General features: G+C 39.4%; 1 protein-coding gene across 2 annotated transcripts in view; it reads right to left on the reverse strand.

The window, feature by feature from the left end:
- dlgap3 (discs, large (Drosophila) homolog-associated protein 3) overlaps nucleotides 1–24,340 on the reverse strand; it is an 828,395-nt gene that overhangs the window by 723,182 nt on the left and 80,873 nt on the right. The gene's annotated exons all lie outside the window — the stretch shown is intronic.

The following is a 24,340-nucleotide window of genomic DNA, read 5'->3' on the forward strand; positions in this document are numbered from 1 at the left end:
AAGAGCTGAACTACTAATGAGTAATCAGCTAGAAGTAAAATGCAGCCAAGAGGAATAAGGAATTCAGGTGTTTTGGATCTTGCATACAGAACAGAAACTTGTCTGTGTGATGTTTTCTTTTATATGTACCACGACAGAATGGAAAAAAGGGTCAATAGTATAGTTGAATTCTCCGTACCTGCAAAGCATTCGTATAGCCCTGGCTCTGTCTGGCAGCACATTAATGATTATTAGTAAAGAGAGAGAAAAAAAAAAAGTGTTGTGAAATTGTGTTGGAAAATCATTACAGAGTTGTACAGTTTGTCATCCCCTGCAATTTAGTGTCATGTAATCTGACATCATTAGACAGCAAAATCAGCAACTGTTGTCATCACGTTTGACATCCCTTCTGATTAGAACTCATGTATCGTGATGCTTACCTTAGTTTATAAAATAAGTAGGGTTTCCATTAAATTGCTTCAATTGTAATAAGAAGAAATAAAGCATTTGATAATAACTCATTATATTTATATAGCGCTTTTCTCAGTACTCAAAGCGCTATCCACACAGGGTTGAACCGGGAATAAGGTGCCACATGAGAGGTTGGGCATCAAATTAAAAGAAGTGGGAGTTCAGGGTGAGGTTTTTAGATGGATACAGAATTGGCTCAGACACAGGAAGCAGAGGGTGATGGTTCGAGGAACCTCATCAGAATTGGCCGATATTAAGAGTGGTGTTCCACAGGGGTCAGTGCTAGGGTCGCTGCTATTTTTAATATATATAAATGACTAGCAGAATACCCGCGCTTCGCAGCGGAGAAGTAGTGTGTTAAAGAAGTTATGAAAAGGAAAAATTTTTAAAATAACGTAACATGATTGTTAATGTAATTGTTTTGTCTTTGATATGAGTGTTGTCATATCTATATATCTATATATATCTATATATACAGTGGTGTGAAAAACTATTTGCCCCCTTCCTGATTTCTTATTCTTTTGCATGTTTGTCACACAAAATGTTTCTGATCATCAAACACATTTAACCATTAGTCAAATATAACACAAGTAAACACAAAATGCAGTTTTTAAATGATGGTTTTTATTATTTAGTGAGAAAAAAAATCCAAACCTACATGGCCCTGTGTGAAAAAGGAATTGCCCCCTTGTTAGAAAATAACCTAACTGTGGTGTATCACACCTGAGTTCAATTTCCGTAGCCAACCCCAGGCCTGATTACTGCCACACCTGTTTCAATCAAGGAATCACTTAAATAGGAGCTGCCTGACACAGAGAAGTAGACCAAAAGCACCTCAAAAACTAGACATCATGCCAAGAGCCAAAGAAATTCAGGAACAAATGAGAACAGAAGTAATTGAGATCTATCAGTCTGGTAAAGGTTATAAAGCCATTTCTAAAGCTTTGGGACTCCAGCGAACCACAGTGAGAGCCATTATCCACAAATGGCAAAAACATGGAACAGTGGTGAACCTTCCCAGGAGTGGCCGGCCGACCAAAATTACCCCAAGAGCGCAGAGACGACTCATCCGAGAGGTCACAAAAGACCCCAGGACAACGTCTAAAGAACTGCAGGCCTCACTTGCCTCAATTAAGGTCAGTGTTCACGACTCCACCATAAGAAAGAGACTGGGCAAAACGGCCTGCATGGCAGATTTCCAAGACGCAAACCACTGTTAAGCAAAAGAACATTAGGGCTCGTCTCAATTTTGCTAAGAAACATCTCAATGATTGCCAAGACTTTTGGGAAGATACCTTGTGGACTGTTGAGACAAAAGTTGAACTTTTTGGAAGGCAAATGTCCCGTTACATCTGGCGTAAAAGGAACACAGCATTTCAGAAAAAGAACATCATACCAACAGTAAAATATGGTGGTGGTAGTGTGATGGTCTGGGGTTGTTTTGCTGCTTCAGGACCTAGAAGGCTTGCTGTGATAGATGGAACCATGAATTCTACTGTCTACCAAAAAATCCTGAAGGAGAATGTCCGGCCATCTGTTCGTCAACTCAAGCTGAAGCGATCTTGGGTGCTGCAACAGGACAATGACCCAAAACACACCAGCAAATCCACCTCTGAATGGCTGAAGAAAAACAAAATGAAGACTTTGGAGTGGCCTAGTCAAAGTCCTGACCTGAATCCAATTGAGATGCTATGGCATGACCTTAAAAAGGCGGTTCATGCTAGAAAACCCTCAAATAAAGCTGAATTACAACAATTCTGCCAAGATGAGTGGGCCGAAATTCCTCCAGATTGCTGTAAAAGACTCATTGCAAGTTATCGCAAACGCTTGATTGCAGTTATTGCTGCTAAGGGTGGCCCAACCAGTTATTAGGTTCAGGGGGCAATTACTTTTCACACAGGGCCATGTAGGTTTGGATTTTTTTTTCTCCCTAAATAATAAAAACCATCATTTAAAAACTGCATTTTGTGTTTACTTGTGTTATATTTGACTAATGGTTAAATGTGTTTGATGATCAGAAACATCTTGTGTGACAAACATGCAAAAGAATAAGAATTCAGGAAGGGGGCAAATAGTTTTTCACACCACTGTATCTATATATATATATATATATATATATATATATATATATATATATATATACACACTCACCTAAAGGATTATTAGGATCACCTGTTCAATTTCTCATTAATGCAATTATCTAATCAACCAATCACATGGCAGTTGCTTTAATGCATTTAGGGGTGTGGTCCTGGTCAAGACAATCTCCTGAACTCCAAACTTAATGTCAGAATGGGAAAGAAAGGTGATTTAAGCAATTTTGAGCGTGGCATGGTTGTTGGTGCCAGACGGGCCGGTCTGAGTATTTCACAATCTGCTCAGTTACTGGGATTTTCACGCACAACCATTTCTAGGGTTTACAAAAAATGGTGTGAAAAGGGAAAAACATCCAGTATGCGACAGTCCTGTAGGCGAAAATGCATTGTTGATGCTAGAGGTCAGAGGAGAATGGGCCGACTGATTCAAGCTGATAGAAGAGCAACTTTGACTGAAATAACCACTTGTTACAACCGAGGTATGCAGCAAAGCATTTGTGAAGCCACAACACGCACAACCTTGAGGCGGATGGGCTACAACAGCAGAAGACCCCACCAGGTACCACTCATCTCCACTACAAATAGGAAAAAGAGGCTACAATTTGCACAAGCTCACCAAAATTGGACAGTTGAAGACTGGAAAATATTACCTGGTCTGATGAGTCTTGATTTCTGTTGAGACATTCAAATGGTAGAGTCAGAATTTGGTGTAAACAGAATGAGAACATGGATCCATCATGCCTTGTTACCACTGTGCAGGCTGGTGGTGGTGGTGGAATGGTATGGGGGATGTTTTCTTGGCACACTTTAGGCCCCTTAGTGCCAATTGGGCATCATTTAAATGCCACGGGCTACCTGAGCATTGTTTCTGACGATGTCCATCCCTTCATGACCATCATGTACCCATCCTCTGATGGCTACTTCCAGCAGGATATTGCACCATGTCACAAAGCTCGAATCATTTCAAATTGGTTTCTTGAACATGACAATGAGTTCACTGTACTAAAATGGCCCCCACAGTCACCAGATCTCAACCCAATAGAGCATCTTTGGGATGTAGTGGAACGGGAGCTTCGTGCCCTGGATGTGCATCCCACAAATCTCCATCAACTGCAAGATGCTATCCTATCAATATGGGCCAACATTTCTAAAGAATGCTTTCAGCACCTTGTTGAATCAATGCCACGTAGAATTAAGGCAGTTCTGAAGGCGAAAGGGGGTCAAACACCGTATTAGTATGGTGTTCCTAATAATCCTTTAGGTGAGTGTATATTACTCAGCAAAAAAAGAAACGTCCTCTGACTTTCAACTGTTTTTACTTTCAGTAAACTTAATGTGTAAATATTTGTATGAACACTAAAAGAGTCAATACCATAAGACATAAACTAAAAATGTTTCACAATGTGTCCCTGAACGAAGGGAGGCTCAAAATCAAAAGTACCAGTCAGTATCTGGTGTGGCCACCAGCTGCTTGAAGTACTGCAGTGCATCTCCTCATGGACTGGACCAGATTTGTCAGTTCTTGCTGTGAGATGTTACCCCACTCTTCCACCAAGGCACCTGCAAGTTCCTGGACATTTCTGGGGGGAATGGCCCTAGCCCTCACCCTGTGATCCAACAGGTCCCAAACGTGCTCAATGGGATTGAGATCCGGGCTCTTCCACTGCGAGGATGATCAGCTGCGGACATGGCAATTTATTGCCCTAGCCACATCAGCAGTCCTCATGCCTCCCTGCAGCATGCCTAATGCACGTTCACGCAGATGAGCAGGGACCCTGGGCATCTTTCTTTGGGTGTTTTTCACAGTCGGTAGACAAGTCTCTTTAGTGTCCTGCGTTTTTAGAACTGTGACTTTAAATGCCTACTTTCTGTAAGCTGTTAAGGTCTTAACGACCATTCCACAGGTGCATGTTAATTAATTGATTATGGTTAATTTATTTATTTATGGTTAAGTTATTTGGATTTTTAAAACATTATTGTTGAAATACACAGTCCTGAAAAAGGGACATTTCTTTTTTTGCTGTGTATATATACATATATATAAATATAAATACATATATATAAATATAAATATATATATATAGCAAAATACCCACGCTTGGCAGCGGAGAAGTAAAAAGAAAAGGAAACATTTTTATAATAACGTAACATGATTGACAATGTAATTGTTTTGTCATTGTCATTAGTGTTGCTGGCATATTATATATACTCTACTTTTCATGTTCATACCTTTCAGTTGGCCAACATTTCTAAAAATCCTTTTTTTGCATTGGTCTTAATTGATATTCTAATTTTCCGAGATACTGAATTTGCGACTTTCATTAGTTGTCAGTTATAATCATCAAAATTAAAAGAAATAAACATTTGAAATACATCAGTCTGTGTGTAATGAATGAATCTAATATACAAGTTTAACTTTTTCAATAGAATTACTGAAATAAATCAACTTTGTCATGATATTCTAATTTTATGACCGGCACCTGTATAGGAGGAAGACCAGAGCACCAGTAAAATAAACTGTGTATAGTACATAATCTCCACACAGGTAATGATCAGGAATGGAATTTGGACCCAGCACTCCAAGGTTATAAAGCTGCAGCACTAACCACAGCATCACTATTCTGCCATTCTCCTTCCTTCTCTTGATTCAATTTAACCTTGTTTAGTCGGCAGAACAAATAGATTAAATCTTTCACCTTCTAATATAAAATACATGTTCATTTATGTCCTCAGAGTATTTTTTGTTTTCATTTTTCTTGAATTCCAGGCTCCTTCTCTTTAAAGATTTAAAAGTTACAATAGAACAAGATAGGTGCTTCTGGCAAAGCATCTTCAAATTACTGAATTTGTCATAAAATTAAGATAAAAAAAATTTCAGTCCTTAGGGGACTCGCTCTTCTACAATAGGGGCTAAAGCAACAGTGAGTTGTGCGTACATGGGTCCTCGTGTTTAGGACAGAAGATACCAATAATACTTTAATTGTGTCTTAGTTTCCATTAATTTTTTTTTTCTACTTTATGAAGTCAGAGATACGCCACAGTATGCTCTGGCCATGGCATGTAACAGGAGTCAAGGATTTAAAGTCTATAAAAAGTATTCAACCCCTTGGAAGTCAACCTACTTTATGGTATTACAGCATTGAATCAAAATGGATTTAATATGGCTTTTGTGGCATTGATCAATTAAAAAATAATCTTTAATGTCAAAGTGAAAACACTACTGTTACTAACCCTCCTGTACTCTTTTTGGTATCCGTATATGACATTTGGTGCCAATGCTCTGCTGCCACCCTGCTGTTCTGCATATGGAAAAGTCATCTCAGATAAGGGAGTGAGTGTTGGAACCAACACATGGAAAGATTCCCTCATCACATTGGATGGGCAGCATATACTCAAATATGGAAAACCCAGGAGCAGGTAGGTTGCTAATTGACTGAGGTCTGCTGTGATTTTATTTTTGACTTTCTCTTTCAGAATTTTAATCTTCTTCATTGTCAACGACACACAGTTTATCAATTAAGAAATGGATAGTTATTATTGGAAGCTTTATTATTGTAGAGGGTGAAATAAATGCAACAAAAAACAGGGAATTCACGATGCTGGTTTACCTGCATCTTTGGAGAAGACTTGTATTTTAGCTGGATAACAACCCCAAGCATTAAGCAAATCTACAGAGGAATGGCTTCAAAACAACATTGTAAATATCATGAAGTGGCAATGTCAGAGTCCAGATTTCAATTCAACTGAGATTTTGTCGCCAGACTTGAAACAGGCTGTTCACTCACAATCACCATACGATCTGAAAGGGCTTGAGTAGTTTTACAAAGAAGAATAGGAAGAAACCGCAGTGTCTAGATATGCAAAGCTGAAAGAGACCTGTGCAAACAGACTCAAGGCTGTCAAGGCAGCCATGGATGCATCTACTATATACTGACTTGAAGGATGCAAATACATACATGATCAATTATTTTGACCTCCATCCATCCATTTTCCAACCCGCTGAATCCGAATACAGGGTCACGAGGGTCTGCTGGAGCCAATCCCAGCCAACACAGGGCACAAGGCAGGAACCAGTCCTGGGCAGGGTGCCAACCCACCGCAGGACACACACAAACACACCCACAAACCAAGCACACACTAGGGCCAATTTAGAATCGCCAATCCACCGAACCTGCATGTCTTTGGATTGTGGGAGGAAACCAGAGTGCCCGGAGGAAACGCAGACACGGGGAGAACATGCAAACTCCACGCAGGGAGGACCCGAGAAGCGAACCCGGGTTCCCTAACTGCGAGGCAGCAGCGCTACCACTGCGCCACCATGCCGCCCTATTTTGACCTTCATATTTATAATTAATTTAGATCACTTTGCTGAGATCTGCTTACACTTTTACTATTGTTCAATAAAAATGTACATTTGATTTGAGTCTGTAACAGCCAGTGTAAATTTATGGTACTTTTAAATGAAACTCCTTATTCAGGAAAAGATCCCAATCATCACACGGGAGAAAAACTTTCTGAGACTAAGGTTTACATCTTAAGGAGCCGTTTCTGGACAAAGGCAAAACTGTAACAACTGCATAGAGTGCGACAGCTTCCACGTGCAGCTAAAGTCTCTCGTGTACTGAAGTGGCATTACACATGTACTTTGTGAGCATGCCCGTGTCAATCAAACACATGAGGCTATGCAGCCTATTTGTGACTTTATGCTGCAGGAAGATAAGTAAATAAATATAGGTAAACAACACTCAATCTGGCTTTTATATAAGTAACATGTACGTGTTTTTCATATAAAGATCACACAAAACAATCACAAACAGAACTTTGCACGATACCTTGGCGAGCTCTGTAAGCCCTGCCGTTTTGTTAAAGGACATGTGTGGGGCAGACTGACACTGGCAGGATGACGGCCGACCTCTTGCTGCAACCAAACGGTGCCATCTTTCACCTTTACACCTGGTACAGCTGTGTTGTTCTTATGTGTGAGTGGATGTTTCTTGCAGGGAGGGTTTCTGTTCTATTTCTCCAATGTAGAACCCTCATCCACATTGGAGTTCACCTCTGTTATAGCACATCTTTATTTGAAAACAGCAGTGTCATATCGGTGTGTGTGTGTGTGAATGTGACCAAGAGAATAAAACTGAATAAAATAAAATACAAAAAAGCACTAACCTTTACAAGTACCATAAATTTACACCAGCTGTTACAGACTAAAATCAAATGTATGTTTTTATTGCACAATAGTAACAATAAGAGGAGCTCACTACACAAAACGGTAACTCTGGGAAGCGGCCAGAATCGGCCTTGTGACCTCTTGATTATAAGACAGGAGTTCCTGCTACGGCACTACCTAAGCGGTCATGTGAGTGTCATACCCTAACCCGATTTCTTTTTCTTCTATTATACTCTTAAATAAAAGTGCACTTGTTTTGTTATACATGTACCTTTTGTGAAAGTGTTTATCTGATATTTGGACTTCAGTCTTCACACATAATACAATTCATGTCATAATTTTGTCGGTAGTACTAGTGCATGAAAAAAGTTTATTTTAGGTACGTGTTCAACACTTCTTGAATTTCTCGCATTTCCTATCATCCTACATTTACGTAGATCGTTGTAAACACGGAACACACATGAAATACGTGTGTTTCAAATAACAAAATATTATTTACCCAGTACAGCTCCAGGTACCTCCCAGATAAACAAGGCTTGAGCTGGGAGAACTTTTTGCCCTTTCTGCAGTGGTGGGGGGATGGGATAGCAGGCTGCTTGCTGCTTGTGCTGATCGACACATTTACAAAACAAAAGACGCGAATGGAGAGGTGCAAAGGAATTTATGTTGTATGTAATGCACTGTAATGTGCCGAGTAGTAAACAAAGGAATTGGCACACTGCTTACCAATATTCTGAACAGACAGGAAGAAACAATTCAAGTGTAAAGACTGAATTTGCCTTTCTCTAATAAGGCAGTACACCCAAAAATGTACATGATTCCACCTCAATGACATAATTCTAGTTAACAGTAAGGGTTTTTAATCTGGAAAGAGACAGCAGCTGGTTCAGTCAAAGTGAATCTAAAGCTCCATTTCTACTAGATCCATCTCTCTGTATAGTGTCTCAGTTCAGTACTTGTGTGCGTCTGTCCTTCCCGAATGTGCTGCTGGTTGTTTTATTGATGCTTATGTCCTTAATCATTACAAGGGCAATGTTAGCCTTGTTGTTTGAGCACCACCATTTTATAGCACAGATGCTTGGACACCACAAGATTGTTTTTAGAAATGATACCCATTGTTGGTCATGATACCTGTGATGTCATCATCCTGCCCCTATAAACCCACATAACCTGCTGTCTTAGTTTTAAGATTCAAAGTTTTAAGAAGTTTTAAGAAGTCAAAAAGAAAATCAACATTGTATTTAGAGATATCATAGAAAATCTGTCATTTTTAGGTTTAAAGAATCCCCTTGTTTTCGACATATTTGAATTTTTTTTTTAAGTTTTAACAGGGGATATTTTTGACTTTCTTCTGGTATTCCTGAGGTTTTTCCTGTTCCTGACCATATTTCGTTTTGCTCAGCCCTTTCAAGTAGTTCATCACCTCATCTTATACACTGTATTTTACATGTCAAGATTGTGGACCCTGCTGCAAACAAGATCATTACGCATGGAAACTGCCATCAATTCAGTAATGCTTGAATATTAATAAACAATAGTAGCTTCATTAGCAGTAAAGACTTGGAGGCAATGGCACACAAATAGAAACGTGTACTTCTCTTCAGGGTGACAGCATCCATTAACATGGAATCAAGTATGAAATGGATGGGTTGAAATATGGACTTCTAATATATTAATTCCAAACCAAGGAAACTGATAACTTGGGGGGTGTGTAATATTCAATATGTAACTATAATTTGAAAGCAAACTTTGTTTTTAAATGAATGCCCTTTTGTTTGGTTTGAATTTTGGTGCAACTCTCTTCTCTAATAATGGACTCCTTTTTTAAAAGCAAGACTTAAACAAGCTGTTAGTTATCTTCACGTTTAAATTTCTTTCTTGCGCGTGTGTGTGTGCATGCCTGTGTGCTTTTGTGTGCCTCACTTTCTCCCCAGGTGCAGGTACATGCATCTTTAAATAAATTATTAATCTCAAAAACAACTCGTGCAAAGATTTTGTAAATCAATAGGCCTGGTTCTATCACTAAACAAAGCAGGCTGCAAAAATGCATGTTCAATTAAACAATTTCTAAGGCTGTTACGGTTAGACATGGGTCAAACCACTTTTGAAGAGTATGAGGATAAGTTCTGGACCAAACTGGGCCAAAAACAATAGGCATGGAGTCTGCAACATGACAAACACAATGAAACTTGAAAACAATATGTCACGTTTTTCAGAAGTTACTGTTGTAAAAAGGTATAGTGTTTAGGGTGGCTATGTCAGACAATGCTCCTTCTAAACTGTTTTTTCTTTGCTAGGCTGTTGCAATATATAATGCAGAACATTAAGCATAATTTTCTGACAAACATTCTGATTTTAAGATGTAAAAATCGATTTTCATTTTCCACAGACAACCACATACACACTGACACCATGATAAAAATCACATTTTCTCACCATTTTGAATATCATAGAATCAGAAACTGAACTTAACTCAATAGCAATTTTTTGACCCCACCACCAAACTTCCTATAACAGGAAAGTAAAGGGGTACAATTAGTAAATTAGCAACATGATCTTCCTCATGTGGATAACCACTTGCTGTCATAGGTACTGATGCGACACACAACTTAAACCTCTCAATTCTGTCACTTTTGTTCATCCATGTCCATTTTCCAGTCACTTACATCTTGGCCAAGGAGCTACTGATCATTTTCTCATTCTTCAATTCTCATTACATGGGTGTGGCCTTTAATTGCCTAGGATACAGCGCCTTCTTCTGGCATCTGCACACAGCTCTAATTCCAAGCACCCAATACAAGATACAAGCAGGAAGGCTGAAACTCCTGGGCTACATGCTGTTGTATACCTGTGACTATTCTTCATGGACTTTCAGCTTTCATCTACTAGCATTGGAGAAAAACTGCTCCAACAAAACCCTACTGTATACACCATAGAGCACTGCTCTGATATGCTGTCCATATTATCAACTAGCAATGGCACACCTTGTCCGGATACTGAGGACCACTTAAACGAGTGTATTACGGAATGCATACTATTGAAACTACCAGACTCATGCTTATTGCTAATTCTGGGAGGACCTTTTCCCACTTAGTGAACAAAATATATTAAGCTTCAGATGAATGCATTTTATACATCACTAAACACTGTTGAGGATTTCTGAATTGCCATAATTAATGTTCACACAGAAAATTGACAGCTTATGTAATTAGACTTCCAATTAAAAAATATCTTAAAAGTAGTACCAATGGTCAACACTGTATCCCATGCAACGGGTGACACCTCATGTCCTAATTTTGAAACCACTGGTCTAGACAAATCATCCCATTCCAATGGGCAGAGTCTATCCTGCCAGAACTAAATGCACAAAACAATCTTAGAGAGGACATCATGGTGGCACATTCAAACATGGGCCAGTGTGGAATTTGCTAGTTAACCTAGCCAACGCGTCGTCATTGAGGATGTGGCAGGAAAACCAGAGTAACCAGAGGGTAACCCATGCAGACACTGGGGCAATGTGAAAAACTCTCACTGACAACATCTGGGTACAAAATTCAAATTCAGGAGTCTGAATCTATATGGTTGTCAGCACTGCCCAATTTCATTATAATTGACTGCCATAGCAGTGTCAGTTGCATGGAATTTAATTAGGTGAACTTCATAAAAATTAAGTATCAATACAGAAGATAAATGAAAAGTGCAGAAAAGCATCACTCCTCAAAAGTTCACAAAAAACTAAACTTCCCCTGTCACTGATATGTAGCACAGACTGGTATTACCCACTTTGATTTGTGTTGGCACACTAAAATTTTGCTTAAGAGGCAGCTGCCAAACTTTCTTAATTTTAGCTAAGGTGTCAGCTTTCCTCACAGGGCCTCACATGGTAACAAAGGCTGGAGTGATCCCTTATAACTGCTAAGGGTAACCTAGTGTGGGACAGTATAGTGAAACACCATCTGGAACAGCATTCAAAATGTGTGCCACGCAAGGTTCAAATCTGGCTAAATTAAACCAAGGTGCATGAGCAAGAGAAAACATATGCATGAACACGGGAGTTGACTGATCACCAACAAAGAGGACCAATGTGCTTGAAACCTTGAAAATACACTACAATACTTCCCATAACCACAAGGAAAGTAGGAGAAGAGCATCAAAACAAAGAAAAGGCACACTGAATATCATTCCATGTGTGATGGAGAAAGTTTACAATCAAAGGAATCAGGACCAAGAGTCACCTACACCCAGAGTCAACAAGATGTATGCTTTTCCATATACCCATCATCTGTAATCCTTATGTTATGACTAAACTGTATTTTTTTGGTATATTGCAGCAAGAGTGTTTGGGTTATTTTTTGAAAATGAATCTATCACCACGTCCAAATCAAAAACAGAGAATGTAAGTAATTTTATGTGGATTATGCCAATTGTACAGATCTGTTCAGTTCTTAAGTCTCAGCTGAAGGATAAAAATATATTAATGGCTGGACCACTCTGTAATCTTGATCACCTACCCAGTAATCCATAGGCCCTGATTTGAGGCTTGGGGTAGTAAAAGGCATTAATACTGCAATATTGAAATATACTGAATTAATTTATTAAATCAATATGAATCGTGAAAGGTTTTGCGCATTTAATGAGTTGTCTGTGCTGTTCGTTATCTTTTATGTGCTGCTCCTGTATTTATTGTAGTTTTCCTTATATCAAATGGTTACCAAAATTATCCTTTCTTTGAGCTACCTACAATACACAACTTGGAATCAGCTTTAAAACTGTGAAACATTCTTGTAATTAGCCGTGTGCTGTAATTAATTTAAGGTGACAGCGCCAGCAACTGAGGTGTGGTGAGATTTTAGCAATTGCAGTCTTCAAATTTGACGGGTCTTCCATCTAAAACTCGTTTCAAGACATGAATCTGACACTACTGTTAGGAAATAACATGTAATTCTTAGCCCTTTTCAAAAAGTCAATTTGTAATGCAAAGCAAACAGTGCTCCTTGTTTTTATAACAAGTTTGAAATTACTTATTTTTGGGGGTCATGCCTATTATGACTGTGATTCTTTTTAAAATTTACCTTTTATGTGGGTATGCTTGTCGTCTTCTTCTTTTGGCTGCTCCCTTTAGGGGTTGCCACAGTGGATCATCTTCTTCCATATCTTTCTGTCCTCTTCATCTTGTTCTGTTACACCCATCACCTGCATGTCCTCTCTCACCACATCCATAAACCTTCGCTTAGGCCTTCCTCTTTTCATTTTGCCCGGCAGCTTTATCTTTAACATCCTTCTCCCAATATACCCAGCATCTTTCCTCTGCACATGTCCAAACCAATGCAATCTCGCCTCTCTGACTTTGTCTCCCAATCGTCCCACCTGAGTTGACCCTCTAATGTACTAATTTCTAATCTTGTCCATCCTCTTCACACCCAATGCAAATCTTAACATATTTAACTTTGCCACCTCCAGCTCTGTCTCCTGTTTTCTGGTCAGTGCCACCGTCTCCAACCCATATAACATAGCTGGTCTCACTACCATCCTATAGACCTTCCCTTTCACTCTTGCTTATAACTGTCTGTCACAAATCACTCCTGTCACTCTTCTCCACCCATTCCACCATGCTTGCACTCTCTTTTTCACCCCTCTTTCACAATCCCTGTTACTCTGTACTGTTGATCCGAAGTATTTAAACTCATCCACCTTCTTCGACTCTACTCCTTGCATCCTCACCATTCCTCTGCCCTCCCTCCCATTCACACACTGTCTTGTTCCTACTGATCTTCATTCTTCTCCTCTCTAGAGCACCTCCACCTCTCCACGGTCTCTTCAACCAGCTCCCTACACTTGCAACAGATCACATCATAGTCCATGGGGACTCCTGTCTAATCTCGTCTGTTAACCTGTCCATCACCATCGCAAATAAGAAAGGGCTCAAAGCCGATCCCTGATGTAATCCCACCTCCACCTTGAATGCAGCAGTCACTCCTACCACAGACCTCACCACTATCACACGTCTCTTGTAAATATCCTGTACAACTCTTACATACTTCTCTGCCACTCCTGACTTCCTCCTTCAATACCACAGCTCCTCTCGAGGCACCCTGTCATATGCTTTCTCCAGGTTCACAAAGACACAATACAATTTCTAGCTTTGTATGCTTGTATTGTACAGTAATTCAATTAAAAATGAAAATTGTTTTGTTGTAAAACACATTATACCAGAAAACTGTGTTTTAATAACTGATAATTTCTGTGATAAAAATAAATGCAAAAATCTGGTTCAGGTGAGTGAAAAACCCATAATAGGAAGTAACCATTAATAGAACAAGTTTTATATATATATATATATATATATATATATATATATATATATATATATATATATATATAAATAAATAAAGTACAAAAATATGCCAGTGTAGAGACTCGTAACATGTTGGGCTAGTTGGTTCAGCCTCATCAGCAGCAACAACAAGAAGCAATATCTTTCTAAAAAAGAAATTACATTAAATCTATTTTAGAAAAATGGACAAACATGCATATGAAGACAAAGGCAAGTACTGTTATTGACATATTAAGAATAATTACTGATGGAAGTTTATTATTGACTTTTCAGGACATCTGGGCCTCACTGGAGCTTAAGACAGAAACACCACTGCTTGTAGCCAGTACTGGGGATTGTTAAGAATGCAATTCATGACACCCAACACAAATACTACATTCAGGTAGCTCCCCTTATAAACTGCCATTAAGCCAATACTGTGGTGTCTGATGCTAGCAGCACTCTATAAAGGTAACTGTGACTAAGAGCATTTTGACGCATTCATAAAAATCCAGCATTTAAATCCTGTTTTTACTTACACTGTTGAATTTTGCATTCACTGCACAACACGATGAAAGCTCAGGTGGCACAATAACGCAGTTACATGACACAGTCAGTGTGCGGTCTGAAGTTGAGGGTTTTTGAATGTGTTTCTATTTCAGATTAAATGCTCTTTGAAGTTTTCATTATTTTAATTTAATAGTTAATATTTTAACACTTACACCTGTATTTCATTTAAGGAAATGCAGTATCTTGTGGCACTAAAAACTCCAATAGGAAGCACAGAATGACTCAATTTAAAAGATAAACATTTGTCATGACTGGACTGCACCAACCAGTTCAATCAAATATTTACCTACACTGGGAACCACTTTTAGTTGATGGTGAGTGTGGGGCTTATGGCAGAGGCAATCTTTACTTTTGGGGCTTGATGCCTTACACAATGGCTGTTAATCTTTTTTGACACAATGAAGCAATACAGTTAAGAGTGATATACAGTGCATCCAGAAAGTATTCACAACACATCTCTTTTTCCACATTTTGTTATGATACAGCCTTATTCCAACATGGATTAAATTCATTTTTTTCCTCAGAATTCTACACACAACACACCATAATGACAGAGTGAAAAACGTTTACTTGAGATTTTTGCAAATTTATTAAAAATAAAAAAACTGAGAAATCACATGTACATAAGCATTCACAGCCTTTGCCATGATGCTCAAAATTGAGCTCAGGTGCATCCTGTTTCCCCTGATCCGCCTTGAGATGTTTCTGCAGCTTAATTGGAGTCCACCTGTGGTAAATTCAGTTGATTGGACATGATTTGGAAAGGCACACACCTGTCTATATAAGGTCCCACAGTTGACAGTTCATGTCAGAGCACAAACCAAGCATGAAGTCAAAGGAATTGTCTGTTGACCTCCGAGACAGGATTGTCTTGAGGTACAAATCTGGGGAAGGTCACAAAAAAATTTCTGCTGCTTTGAAGGTCCCAATGAGCACAGTGGCCTCCATCATCTGTAAGAGGAAGAAGTTTGAAATCACCAGGACTCTTCCTAGAGCTGGCCGGCCATCTAAACCGAGCGATCGGGGGAGTAGGGCCTTAGTCAGGGAGGTGACCAAGAACCCGATGGTCACTCTGTCAGAGCTCCAGAGGTCCTCTGTGGAGAGTAGAACCTTCCAGAAGGACAACCATCTCTGCAGCAATCCACCAATCAGGCCTGTATGGTAGAGTGGCCAGACGGAAGCCACTCCTTAGTAAAAGGCACATGGCAGCCCACCTGGAGTTTGCCAAAAGGCACCTGAAGGACTCTCAGGCCATGAGAAACAAAATTCTCTGGTCTGATGAAACAAAGATTGAACTCTTTGGTGTGAATGACAGGCGTCACATTTGGAGGAAACCAGGCACTGCTCATCACCAGGCCAATACCACCCCTACAGTGAAGCATGGTGGTGGCAGCATCATGCTGTGGGGATGTTTTTCAGCAGCAGGAACTGGGAGACTAGTCAGGATAAAGGGAAAGATGACTGCAGCAATGTACAGAGACATCCTGGACGAAAACCTGCTCCAGAGCGCTCTTGACCTCAGACTGGGGCGATGGTCCATCTTTCAGCAGGACAATGACCCTAAGCACAGAGCCAAGATATCAAAGGAGTGGCTTCAGGACAACTCTGTGAATGTCCTTGAGTGGCCCAGCCAGAGCCCAGACTTGAATCCGATTGAACATCTCTGGAGAGATCTTAAAATGGCTGTACACCGACGCTTCCCATCCAACCTGATGGAGCTTGAGAGGTGCTGCAAAGAGGAATGGGCGAAACTGGCCAAGGATAGGTGTGCCAAGCTTGTGGCATCATATTCAAAAAGACTTAAGGCTGTAATTGCTGCCAAAGGTGCATCGACAAAGTATTGAGCAAAGGCTGTGAATACTTATGTACATGTGATTTCACAGTTTTTTATTTTTCATAAATTTGCAAAAACCTCAAGTAAACTTTTTTCACGTTGTCATTATGGGGTGTTGTGTGTAGAATTCTGAGGAAAAAAATTAATTTAATCCATTTTGGAATAAGGCTGTAACATAACAACATGTGGAAAAGGTGATGCGCTGTGAATACTTTCTGGATGGACTGTAACAATTGAAAGTTCGATGTGTGCAATGACCGATTCATGCTTCTCCTTTAAAGTCAAATGGATATCATACTATTCATATGAATTTATGTTGTTGGGATTAAATGGATTACAAGCTATGTTTACTCATTTTTGCCAAGGGCAAATGTAACAAGACCGGTGTCTGTCTTCATGACTTCTGGTTGGACAGCAATGTCACATTTATTGACTACAGCTGATCAATGTTGCTGCCTGAGTGGTTTCAGATTATATGACTTACTAGCAAAATACCCGCGCTTCGCAGCGGAGAAGTAGTGTGTTAAAGAAGCAATGAAAAAGAAAAGGAAACATTTTGAAAATAACGTAACATGATTGGCAATGTTATTGTTTTGTCACTGTTGTGAGTGATGAGTGTTGCTGTCATATATATATATATATATATATATATATATATATATAAATATAAATTAAATATATATATATATTTACACACACACACACAAACATATATATATACATATCTATACATATACACATACATATACATACACACATACATACACACACATATATACACACAAATACATATATATATATATACATACACACATACATACATAAACATATATATACATATACATACATATCTACATATATACAAACACAGCTATTTCAGATCAGTGCAATACGCTGTTTGTTAAAACGTTGACTCCGCTCTTACATGCAATAACAAATCAAATCATTCAGTTGTCTTTGCTCATATGTCATTTTAGAGCTGGACGCCTGGCATCTTTTTGGCCACAAGTTTGTTTCTGTTTGGTGTGAGGTTCTGTGTTGTGGAGATTCTCAGGATGGATTGCAGGTGCTCATCAGTGAGGCGACTCCTGTGTGCTGTTTTGTTAGTCTTTATCACTGAGAAGAGCTTCTCACACAGATATGTGCTACCAAACATGCACAAGGTTCGAGCCGCATGTAGACTGACTTTTTTTGTTCTTCAAAGTCACCAAAGCGCCGTGCAAACTCAGTGCACTCAGTTTATCAGCAAAGTGCGTATTTGGGAACACCGTAGTGACGACTTGGTTTAACATTACTTGGTAACAGGGAAAGTGGGGCAAGTGGTTGTGTCTCCCATAAAAGCAGCCTCAATTGAAATCACTTTGTGATTGTGCACGGGTAAAAACGTCCGCTGAAGTGTCAGATTCTTATTTAATTCTTCTGCTTTCTGTATCTTCTGCATTGCATTCAGGTCTTTCAGGTTACCCTGATGTTTTGTTTTATAGTGCCGTCTTAGATTAAATTCTGTAATTACAGCCACATTAGCTCCACAAATGAGACACACGGGTTCAGTAAACATATACTCAGCCTCCCATCGGTTTTAAAGGCTCTATTTTCAGAATCAACTTTTCTCTTCAGCATCGTGTGAGCTAGCTTCGCAATGACTTGCAGCATCTTAAGGTAGACTTGATTAACGTGGTAAGTGTTCGGCAAGGCAGCTGAAGCGCTGCATTATGGGATCTGTAGTTTATTGTGTTACCAGCGCTTCATATACCCGGCTTTAATAACAATAATACAGTATATAAAATGATCTCGGGCGGATATAATTACACCGGGCGGATGTGGCCCTCGGCCCTTGAGTTTGACACATATGGACTAAATAGAACTTGAAAAGATATATTTTTTCAAATGTGATCGCGCAATTCAGATAGTTGACGCACACTACAGCCTGCATGCCTCAATAAGTCATCCTCCCTCGCCTTACTTTTTACCGCTCATCTAATGAATACACTGAGTATGGCTTTACCAAAACAATCACTGATGGCGAATAAAGTATCCATTATTCGAGTATGTAGATCGGGTTATATATATATATATACATATATATATACCCGTATCGCAGCGAGAAGTAGTGTGTTAAAAAGCTAGAAAAGAAAAGGGAACATTTTAAAAATAACGTAACATGACTGTCAATATACAGTATTTGTTTTGTGAGTGTTACTGAGTGTTGCTGTCATCAAGGATTTGATTATCATTATTTCTTTCAATCAGGTTCGTATTTGTAGGATGTGTTGTGTTCAAGTTACATTCCGTGTTTGTCAATCGCTGTAAAGATGACAGGTTTCATTCATCGATTCGTTTCTTACTGCATCAATAAACAGCTCGTCTTCTTCTTTATCTGAGACCTGACACACTGCATGCACGGGTTTTTTACACTGTCTTCCTTTAGCGGACATTGACTTTTTCCAACATGTGCTTTGTTTCCGCAGTAGTTGGATTTATGAATATGCTTGTATGTATGAGACGCTTCATATTTTTGCTGCCTTTTCAATTGTGTAATTCGGTTTTGTTCAGCTCTTTGGAACTGTTGCCTTTATCTGTGCACTGCGCCAGTTCACGTGAGCCACTCGGTGTACATGCATCGAAGGTTCCCAGCTGTGCTGGTGCCATCTCGTGCTATGTCCATGGCTGTATTTAATGTTACCTTAGTCCTGGCACTTAAAACTTTCTCTCGCAGTTTCGCTGAGTTTGTGTCAAACACCACCCTGACCATCTCATCTTCCTCTCCATAAGCACAGTCCTTCACCCGTGAATATTTACCCGTGGCAGTTTGCTATTGGATTGCCGCTGACGGACGGCCTTATATGGGCAGGCACTAAATTACAAACGCCAGCGCAGCCTGTCTATGAACTTAATTTAAAGTGTAGGTTTACATCGTGCTTTGTTTCCGAAGTAGCAGAACTCATGAATATGGTTGTATATGTCACTCGCTCGCTTCTTATTGTTTCGCTGCCTTCTCAATTATATAATGCATGTTTTTTTCAGCGCTTTTTGAGGTCTTCCTGGTTTTCTATGTACTGCGTGATTACGTGGGAGGCGTGATGATGTCACACGCCCCCACGGCGTTGAAGCTCATCTCCATTACAGTAAATGGAGAAAAACTGCTTCCAGTTATGACCATTACGCGTAGAATTTCGATATAAAACCTGCCCAACTTTTGTAAGGAAGCTGTAAGGAATGAACCTGCCAAATTTCAGCCTTCCACCCACACGGGAAGTTGGAGAATTAGTGATGAGTCAGTGAGTGAGTGAGTGAGGGCTTTGCCTTTTATTAGTATAGATAACTGCAAGACTGGTTGCACAACTCACATATCACTTTTACAAATCCAACATTATGCTGCAGAAGCACTAAGATGTTACCTTATTTTGGTAGCCAAACAATGTGGAAAATGCCAGCGTGAAAAGACGAGCAGATGCACAAAAGTAAACAAATCACATGGGAAACAAACCAGTAATCATGCCTTTGACCATAGACTAAGCTCTTCTTTGCGACAAGAAAAGTACAATGCTATTATGGCTCCAACGCCACATGAGCCTGAACTCCATTTGCACAGTTCAAGACGCTTGCTTTCCTTCTTTCTTTGCATCTACAACTCTGTATTATGTTGTAGCGAGTAATAGAAAGTGGTAGGGGCTGTTTTAGGAGTTGCTGATGGGGTATCACAATACACACCTGACGGTAATGTGTTTGGGCTGGGCCTGTCTACACCTGCTGTTATTTTCGTAAGATTATATAAATAAAGATATGGCTGAAAATTGTTGGAAAGGTCCCATAGTGTGACATCAGTGGCTTAAGAATTCTGATGTCTGACGAGCTTAAGAATCATAAACCAAATAATATTACATAAGATTATTAATGACAAAGCTGGGGCAAGAAATCTGATAGGTAATGTTCATTACCTCCAAAATCTAAAAAAAATGGAAACATTCAGTTTTGTATGGTAAGGTCACATTGACTAGTAATACTGTCTCACCACTCCAAGGACCTGTGTGTGACCGCTGTCAGAATTAGTGTGCCTGTGATGGACTGGCGTTATGTCCTGGACTAACCAGTGTGTTGTGCCCAGCGCTATCAGGAAAGACTTTGACTTCCGATGACAGTGTGTAGAAGAAAGTGAGTTGAGAAAGTCATTGAATTTATGGAGGTATGTAATAATTTTGTATTCTATGACCACATCATTTTAATGTATAGTTCTGTTTGTACATAAGTAATACTTGGTTTTTACTGTTAATTGTATATTTTTATAATAGGTTGGGCAGGGGAAATTAAGTAAACCAAATGAAAGCACTCCATCATGAAGTTAGAGTTATGTGAAATCCATCTATCAATCTATCCATTTCCTGGAGCCATTTTTCTCTACAAAAGAGTCAAAAAGGCACTAGAGGTAAGGAAGAAACTCTAAATAGAATGTGAGTCCACTACATTACACACACAGCCAATTGATAAATCAAGTAATCTAACAAACTGGCCTTTGGGATGAAGGAGGTACTCTGAGAAAATCCAGTCGGGCATACCACAAACAGACAGAGCTGAAATAATGTCCCTACAATAATACGATGCCAATGCTTACCTGTGCTCCAAACTAGGTTTGAAATATTTAATTTAACCTACAAAATCATTTGCCTGAACTCGAACCATTTAATTTTTAAATCTATGTGTTGTCATGCATGTGCACCTGAGGATGACCTTCAGGGTTTAAATAAGGTAAGTGATAACACCCAAGACTAAGAAAAGGCGCTGTCACTAACGGTCCTTTTTCTTCCATCCATAGTACCAAGAAGAGCCTTGGGGATGGCAACTGATGCTGCCTGTGGTGTCCGGTGTAGGTCCTGCCCGCATTTTCCATGTGAGATCCAATAAAAGATGGCATGCCCAGAGTGTCACATCTATCTCTGACCCAAGACCTGGACACAGAAGGAGCTCCCGAGCTGCCTAAAGCAAAATATATACTAAGCTGAAATTTTGTTTAAGCAATTTAGAGGCCGGATTGGCCAACTATTCTGTTTTTTTGCTTCAAATAATACTTTTTTTCTGGTTAACATTACATGGGGCCGATCGTCTGGCAATCCAACATTTATTGTGGGCTTCATGACACTTCCTGGGTCTGACAGGGTATTTAGAATGTATTCCTGCATACATAAATGATGCAGTGTATTCAGAATGTATCATATAATGAAAAGTTATACACCTTGAGAGTAACATAAGCACTAACTTATTGTTTTGGCGGCCTTTAATTGAGAAAATGTGAAGAAACAACAAAACGATGAGCTTGGATTTCAATATTTTCTTCTTCATTATGGAAGATTGAAATGGTCTTGGAATAGCATGCAAGATTTTTTTAAATATACATACTGTATGTATTCAGTCCATGACACTGACCTAGGAAAAGTGGGTTCAGATAATGGACTGAAGGCACATTCAAGACCAGACTCATAATTGGTCAAAGAACTAGCTCTAGTTGATGCCCTTTATTTTGATGTTTTTTAAGTATTCTACTTAACTAAAATCATACACTGATCAAACTACAGTATATAAGGGCATTAAGGTTGCTATAGCAACAAACTGAATCCACTGAGCCCATGCTACCTGCCTGTCTCCCCGTGCAGCCGAGTGATCGCAGCAAGCATCGCTCTTTCCATTCATTAGATAGTTATCAGGAAGGTTCCCTAATGACACATTATCTGTTGCTGCTCGAGCAATAAAGCAAACGGAGGCGGTTATGAGTCTGTTTTGTGAAAGCAGTAGCCCCTGGATTAAAGCCAAATGAGTTATAGGTTTTATTATTCAAGTGCTGACTTGCTGTTTCTGATTCTTTCTAAAAATTTTCAGGGAAAATATTTATGTTACTTATTTTTTTCATGAAACATGTGAAATCAACAGCTTAACTTAAACAAATATATCCAGTCAGAGCCAAGTCAATGACAGAGGTGAATACAGATGGAGGTATTAAATAAGAGAGCTGTATTTTGGGTCAGCAGTCCATATCTAACTGCCGCCTGACACCTGAGCCCACCTAAGCAAGTCAAAACTAATTCATGCAAGGCAGGCTTTTGGAAAGCGTGCGGAAATGATGTCGAAAGCCTGTGCCTCATTTGCAGAGTGTTCGCTATTTCCAAGCAATTGGCCATTTCGTCTGATCCTTACAACACACAAACCATTAACTGCCAGCCGCTTTCAAGGTGTAGTTACAGAACATACAACAGGCAGCCATCTGAAAAGAAAGGCGAAGCACTGAGGCTTTGCACAGCTAGTTGCTGTATTTGGAGGGAGAAATCATGGGAAAGCCAAGGCACAGGATTTGACAGTCAAGGACTGTGCTGGGTTTGATCCAGTCTTGCGTTCAATGCTGAACTAAGCAGGTATAAAAATAGGAGGATTAACCAGCCTGGCTTTGTTAATCATCTTAGTATGTCTACTGATGCCATCTTTTTAAAATTATTTTAAACTGAACATTAAAGCTGTTCTGGAAGACTGCAGCATTTCATTTCTGTTGACTTTCCACTTCGCTTTTTATAGAATTCTAAAATAGTTTTTGCCGATTTTATGACATAACAGATAATATGGCTGGCACCCCCAGTGATTCTGCAATAGGCTTCATCCTTAGATATGTGACTTGGAATAAATGACTTGGGCTTTAGATGGATAGTTAGAAAAGTGCTATGGTTTCATCTTATTGCTGCATTTCATTTGCTTGCCACACCACCAAAGCAAACCAGACTGCTTTAACTTCACACCTGAAAGGTCAGCAACAACATTTTAATTCCTGAAAATATTTGGGCTGAAAGTGCTTCAGGTCTACTCCAATGAATTAAATCAAAATCATATTCTGGTATAGTGTCATTATATACAAACACAATCCTAGATATGTGCATTTCAAGAAGTGGTACAAATACGTGAATAGTGTATTAAGAGGAGCAACAAAAACTGCTATGGCCTCAGTTAGGGGCCAATAAACCTGAAATATTTGCTCTTTTGGGAAGACAGGCAACTCATAAAGGGGCTAAATGTCACTCATAAAAGGAATGAATAGGACAGAGATATCTGTTGTTAAGGGTGAAATAATGCCGTCAGATGTAGATGTCCCCAAAGGTGCCAGAGCAACTTCTGGGAGTATGGACACAGTAATTTCTGAAGGCGACACCACAAGTGATGGGATTTAAATGGTGTCACTTTTAATGACTAGTTAAATATCCATTAATCCATCCATTTTCTGCCGCTTATCTAGGTCCAGGTAGCAGGGGCAACAATCTAAGTAAAGATGCCCAGACGTCCGTCCCCCCTCCATGAAGCTCTTGCCGCATAGTTAATATCAGTGGAAGTTTCAAACTCTATGGAATCAGCAGAGCGGGGACAACTTTTACACACCTTAGCAGTTGTTCACCCTGCGCTACAACTTTACATGGTCTTTCCCATTTTTGTCTGAGCTGCTACTGTTCCGAAACGTTTACACTTTCCAATAATACCACTTACAGTTGTCTGTGAAATTTCATGAACCATCTTATTGCAAAGGTGGCATGCTAACATAGAACCACGCTTGAAGTCACTGAGCTCTTCTGAACGACCCATTTTGTTTCACAAATGTGTATAAATGGAGACATTGCATTGCTAGGTGCTTGATTTTATACACCTGTGGCAATGTATCTGATTGAAACACCTGAATTCAATATTTAGATAGATAGATAGATAGATAGATAGATAGATAGATAGATAGATAGATAGATAGATAGATAGATAGATAGATAGATAGATAGATACTTTATTAATCCCAAGGGGAAATTAACAAGGCGTGTCCCAATACTTTTGTCCATGTATATATAAATTTTCCTGTTTTAAGATGTATACCCTGAGATTAAATATTGGACTACCTT

The sequence above is a fragment of the Polypterus senegalus genome, chromosome 17 (genome assembly GCF_016835505.1).
Source record: "Polypterus senegalus isolate Bchr_013 chromosome 17, ASM1683550v1, whole genome shotgun sequence".
NCBI lineage: Eukaryota > Metazoa > Chordata > Cladistia > Polypteriformes > Polypteridae > Polypterus > Polypterus senegalus.